Source organism: Corylus avellana, chromosome ca5 (assembly GCF_901000735.1).
Source record: "Corylus avellana chromosome ca5, CavTom2PMs-1.0".
Lineage (NCBI taxonomy): Eukaryota > Viridiplantae > Streptophyta > Magnoliopsida > Fagales > Betulaceae > Corylus > Corylus avellana.
Window position 1 is genome coordinate 19786330 of NC_081545.1, and position 7025 is coordinate 19793354.

Genomic DNA, 7025 nt, shown 5'->3' on the forward strand with positions numbered 1-7025 from the left:
TAATTCATACTTGATATTCAACTTTTCTCCACTGGTTGAATGCAACCGTTCTGTGGATTTCTCAAAATATTTGCTGGGAATTAATCCTTCTTGGATACAATTCAAGTCAGCACCAGAATCAATTAAAGCAATGACATCAAGGGTAAAATCAGGAGAAACAATGATATGCACGTTAGAGTGCCATTTGGGAGGAATCACTTTGTTGATTAAATTAACAAAATGGGTTTTTTTCAGAAATAAGGAGATGCTTATTCTTTTTTAAATCGACCATTTCTTTCCTGATGTTACGAATCTCATATTTTAAATCCGAGACTGTAACTCTGGATTTTTGTTTTGAAAATTTTTTTAAAATTTTTTCAGGAGATGTTTTAGTATTGCTTTGTTCCTCGTGCTTGGTTAGAACAGAACAAATACTAATACAATAATAGTTGATTCTATTAAGAAGAGCATGCTCAAAATCTTTCGTAGGATTGACAGATCTGTTAAAGATCCTTGGGAATTTAGATTCCATTTCAATCTTACCAAAGTTTTGTTCAAGAATTCTGACGTTAGAATCAGTTGATTCTTGAGGGGGGTTTTTAAAATCGAGAAAAGAAACCTTTTTGGTGGCAAGCTTTTGTTCAGAAGAACTAGCACTACCATTAGAAAACTCAGAAAGGAATTTGTCAATTTTCTCAAGGTTTTCTTGAGAAGTCTTTTGATAAGAAAGTTTTGACAAATCTGGGGGAGAAATCAGAGGATTTTCAAATTGCTCGATGATTCTCCTATCGTTAGTGATAGGGTCCTTATCAGGAGTCTTGAAAGGGGAACACTTAACAACCATGTTGTTGACATCAAGAAGAGTGTTTGTAGTGGGAGGATGGGAAGATCTGATGACAGATTTATCCTCTTTAACAAACTTCTGTTTGACAACGTTCAAATCATTTTCGTCCGGAAAATGTTTTTGGAGAAAATCAAAAAACAAAATGTGAGTCTGGGACTCGATCATAGCTTCGGCCCATTGGACCTTGATACGATCTCGTTCCTTTTGAGAATATTTGGCACGGTAAGAATGCCGTAACTCACGATTTTCTTTTGAAGCAAAATCTTTGTTCAAAGCTTTCCAATCGATAACAGAGAAGAAATCTTTGATTTGGGCAGTGATAACATTACACTGATGGGGAAAATCAGATGTAACAGGAGCAACAAAATCAGATGCAAAGGGAGAAAGAGATCCACGATCGTCATCCGTCAGTGGATGATTTTTCGTAGAATAAAAAGCAGATGAAACTTGGGAATCAGTGGAAATTCCTTTGAGTTTCAAACCAGGACTAACAGTGGGATGAAGATGAGGAGAATCGTTAAGGGATTCGTCGACATCTTTATCTCTACGACGGAGTCCTTCTGAGGTCGTTGAACCAGCAAAAGAATTCCTTCGTTCGTTAATCAACAGGGGACGTTCAATTCTGTTTGAATATCCCAAATCAGCAAAATTGATTTTAACAGATCCATCCATGTATTGTTGGATGTAATCAAGATTAGAGGCATCGTTAACTACTCGAGAAGGTTTTGCAACACCTTCCAAAAGCCATTCGTTGGGGAGTTCAATCTCAGCCCATCGAATCATTTTTGGAGTTTTAATATGAGCATTCTGAGTAGAACTTTGAATCAATAAAGTCGATTCGCCAGTATTCTTAATCACAGCACGTGGATCAAGATTTGTTTTCATCAACTTGTAATAAATACGGTAGATGATAGCAACAGGATGGCTACCTTCTTCCATATTATAACCAGATGTGAGAATATTCAGCGTTAGTGCTTTCAGAATATGAACATTGGTTAAACTCAGAGACATATTTGGGAAAACATCAAAGTGGACTGGACCACCAAATAATGATGATTGAATTAAACCAATAATGCTTGTTTTAAAATCAAGAAAACGAGCATCACGCAAACAAAGCAAAACAGAAGCATTAATACCGAGTCGAGTCAAAGATTTGACTGCAACTTGGACAGAACCAATATGCAAAAATCTGAATTTTTTAGCAAGAGCATCATTAACAAAACGCTTGCTGAACAAGGTAATAGTCTGATTATTACCCGTGGCCGGAAAGGTCTGTTCAACAGTTTTGACAGAATACTGAATCTTAAAAGAAGACTGAAACCAAGTAGTGTTGTAGACATCCCTAGCGTCCAGCTTGGGAATGTTCCACTTACTGAAATCATTATCACCATCAACCAAAATATTTTCATAGTTAACCACTTTCGGTGGCAAACTGGAATTAGAGCAAACAGAAGAATTAGATCTCCACATTATGACACACAAACTAAACTCGAAACTCACTCACTGGGTGAAGTCTTAAAGGATCTCATCCTAGGTACTCACTCACTGTGTAAACTTCCTAAAGACACTAGACTATCTGCACATACCCTTGGCCTAGCCCTCAGCTGAAACCAGAACTATTCACACATACCCTTGGCCTAGCCCACAGCTCTTCTTCACGCCCTAACAGATACCTCGACTACTGTAGTGACGGGGTGGTGAACTACCGTTCCTTACAACAAAGGTGACGGGGTGGCAGACTACCGTCTAACGACACAGAGAAAGGTTAACAGGGGGTAAATAAAAAGGGGGAGGCAAAGACTATGCACTCAAGGGGGGAGAAGGAGAGAAGATGTATAATCAAGGCAGCAAAGAGACCGACAACTCTCACGGCTCTGATACCAAGGAGGGGGAGGGGTGGAAGCGCAGTATGCATATAGATGCAGGGGAGAGGGGAGGTGATAATAGATGCAGAAAATAAGCAGTTGTAAATCAAAGCAATAGAACCGACCAATGTGGCGGTATGACAATGGTATAATCAAAATAAACAACTGATATTAAAAGCAGTTGATAAAACTTAAACTCAGAAAATAGATAATCGTTCTAGATTATATGATAAAAACCTTTACAGGAGTAAGCGTTCGGACTTACTGAAGTAAGGATAGAAGAAGAAGAAGAATCTAAAGGGAAATGGCTGGAGGATAGAGTGTTTCAGAGAACCTCTTAAAATGCCTCTTCCTTACAAAGGGGGAGGGGAGCCTGTTATATAGGCTTGAGAAAAGTAAAAACAGTAAATTACAATCATGAGCCGCGTTCATGCGGTCAAAAGCAAACAGTTAAAAGTAAACAGTAAAGGCACGTCTGGCGCCAGTCTGAACAGTGAAAGCATCAATCTGGAACAGTAGCTGTCGGCACTGTAGTGTCGGCAGACAAAACTTGAACAGTGAGTGAGCAGTGCATCTGAACAGTAATCCTGCGCGTGTCGTCCGGACATGAACAGTAAAAGTGAACAGCGATATTGCACAGTAACTCCAAATAGTCATGAACAGTGATCCGTCTAAGATCAAATGAGAACCAAATACTCTGAGACCAGCCGTCAGGGGCTAGCTCTGTCTAACTGAACTATACTGGTCGTTATGGAACTAGTCTTTGGGAAAACCTGAGAAAACTAGCCGTTTGGAGGGCTAGATAAAACTGAATTTTGAGGACCGTTAGGGGCCCGAAATTCACATGTCTTCAGCCCCCGGGTAGGGGTAGTAGTCCTGTGAGTCTTCAAAATATGGAGGAACCTGGATGGGCTTTTCTGCAGATGGCTTAGACGTCTCGTCTTCTTCATCTTCCAAGTTATCCAGGGCAGCAAGCAAGGCTTCAATCATTTCTTTCTTCTTGGAAGAATTCTTCTTTGAAGAGCTTGAAGAAGCCGAATGGGAGGAAGCAGGGGAACTTTCTTTTTCTCGTTTTGGAGAAGAGAAAGCACTGGGGGGAATCAACAAATTGGACAGGGCAGACGCCTTTGGGGCAGGAAGGGCCTTGGGGGCGTGAGCCATGTTTTTAACAGCAAGGACAATGGAATCATTTAGTGAGCATTTATCCCACCATTTGATATACCAATGCCTTTGAATTTTATCCTCTGAGAGGTGGTATTGCCATCTCAGAATCCAAGGAATCTTAAAATTTTTAACAAAATGAAGCATAGTGAAAAACTTTGCTCCATAGGAATCAACCTTGTAATGACCTTTGAATATTTGAAAGGCATCAACAAGTTGGAGGGGGAGAATATCAGGGAGACAACCAAATTGGTTCCACCACCTGGAGAACCAGAGAGGGAGGATACCATAGAACTCTTTATCAAAACTGACAAACCAAGAATGTTCAAATTTCGAGGTTTGATGAAGCAGGAATTTGAAAAAGGCATCCACGTAATCATAATAATTACAGGGGATGTTGAACCCGTTAAGGGACCTGGAATCAGAAGGGTGATTACCCCATTCTTTTTCCAAAATAATTTTCTTGAAATAAACACTGTGGTAAACTGTTTTCTGGGGGTTAATCTTATTAGGGATGGTCTTGAAGAAAACAGAACCTGTTTGTTTCAGGATAGCAGAATAGTAAGCCAAATTTTTCGAAGGATGCTCAGGGATCCAATGAAAGTTTGGGGGAAAATAGGAGACGGCAATATCTCCGGGGGTGAGAGAAGGGGAAACCCGATTTAACTCAACAAAAAACAAATTTTGGGAATAGGGGAGGGTCATGTATTTTGACAACGTCCGGTCGTACTTGACTGAAGGTTTCTGGGAAGGATCCGCAAAGGGATCATAGGGAGCAGCAAGAGTGCTGGAGTAGGAAACCTGGGAACCGGGATTAAAAGGAGTAAATCTGTTGGTTAAGGCAACAGATGAAAATGGCAATGGGGAAGCAGTAGGAACAATGGAAGACTCTGACTTGATGGTCAGAGCCTTGGAAGTGACTTTCTCTTTATCTTTTTTGCTTGCCATGGTGGCACTGCAAAATTTCAAAAGGAAAGAAATCAGGAATAAAGATGCAAAAATCTTTAAAATATCACAAAATAATTTTGAAATTATTTTGATGCAAATTAAAACAGTTATAATAATATGCGCCATGTGCTGGGTGCAGGTATGAACAGTAGGTAAAACACGACCGTCAGGGGGAGTGTTTAAACAAGATAAAGTCCTAATAGGAGTAGGGTACTCAACAGACTCTAATCCTGAAAACCCATTAATCAACCTATTAATATCAATCTCAAATTTGGAAACAAATTGGAACTGAATATTAGAACCAAACTTGACAGTTGAAACACCAATTTCATCAACAGAAAATGGATAAATCAAAGAAAGAAAAGGCATGCCAAGAATTACTTTTTCTTTCATATTTTTCACAAGAACTGCAGAAGTATGAAAATGAACATCATTTTGGCAAACATGAACGTTACTGAGTTCATATTTGATATGCAATTTGTCACCACTGGCAGAATTCAATCTTTGAGTGGATGATTCAAAATATTTTTTGGGAACAAATCCTTCTTGAATGCAATTCAAGTTAGAACCAGAATCAATTAAAGCAATAGCATCAAAAACATATTCATCAGAGATACGGATATGAACTTTTGAATACCATTTGGGAGGAACAACTTTACTAATCATACTGACAACCTTAACCTCATCAGAGAGAGGTTTATGGGTGGATTCAGCCTCATCATCATGCTCAGAAATTTTAGTGTCTTCATTACTGGAAGCACTTTCTGGAAAACATTTGTTAAGATTTAACAGCAGAAGCTGTTGTTGTAAATCTTTGTTTTCAGTTTTCACAGCTTGCAGGTCAGTCTGCAATTTCACAATATCTTTCTTGATGTTACTGATCATATATATATATATATAGAAAAATGCTACGGTCCTTTTTTATGTTCTCCTGATCCTATGTGTATATTATTTTTTAAAATAGCAGAAAAAAACTTACACCACCAGTCCCTAAAAAAAAAAGAGTAGAAAATAATATCCACGTAAGACTAGGAGAACATCAGGAGAAACTGTAACATTTTTTTTTTTTAATAAAAGCCGATCTAAAAGTTAATAGACACTGTCACATCAGCCATACTAAATAAGAATTGAGTAGATCACATTATACTGTATCCAGTGGCGGAGCCACAGCACTCTTTGGGGCAAAGATTTTTAAATTTTTTTTTTCCCACCCCAAAAAAAAAAAAAAAAAAAAAAAAATAATAATAATAATAATTCTTTTTACCTACCCATTACCCAAGACACGGCACCCCCAATATTTATGAATTTGAGCACATATTTATGAATTTTTATAGATAGTTTTTGTAATGCTTGTGTGAATTACCAAATTTTTAGGGTGGAGAAAATTTTTAGGACGCCAAAATTTTTTTTGTATTTCTGTCTTTTTGATATAGTACTGACATGTTACATTTCTAATATATCAATTTGAATGCATATTTATGAACTTTTATAGATATTTTTTTGTAATGCATATATTGTGTGAATTACCAAATTTTAGGGTGGAGAAAATTTTCAGGACGCCAAAAACATTTTAGCGGCACCCCCAATATGAAATGTCTGGCTCCGCCACTGACTGTATCAAATATTTTCACAACATTTGAGAAGTATAAAAAAAGAAAAAAAAGAAAAAGTGTTATACTTGTGAGATGTACATTTGGGTATACGTCCCCACATGAATGATATCTCCATACTATGTTACCAAAAAAATAAAAATAAAAAATGATATCCCCATACTAGAATCCTATTAATGTTTCTTCAATTGTAAGGACTTACCCTAGCAAGGAGACCAGGAAAGAAGGTCAGCCTGTCAGTACAAGGATGGTAGGCAAGGCCGGGTACAAGAAATCTTTGCAGTTTAAGTACGGTAGTTTAATCTTACATTCCATTGGGTTGGTGTTGTCTTATGCAGATTTGTTCATTTACTAACTTAGACGTGCACCATCAAGGATGGTAGTTCAATGGCTCAAGGAAATTCCAAAGTGGTTAGAGTATGTACTAGGGCATGAGTTCGAATCTTCGCAATGAAAAATCCTTACGTATGCCTAATTAGTATTAGTCTCTTTGGATTCTCATTGATGCCCTGGTGTGGTTGGGTCAGCTTATGGTTCAATCGGACTTGAGGGAGCGCTTGCGGTTTCCACCGTCTAGGCCCCTCCTGTACGGCTCACAGCGGGTAGGTGCTACTATGG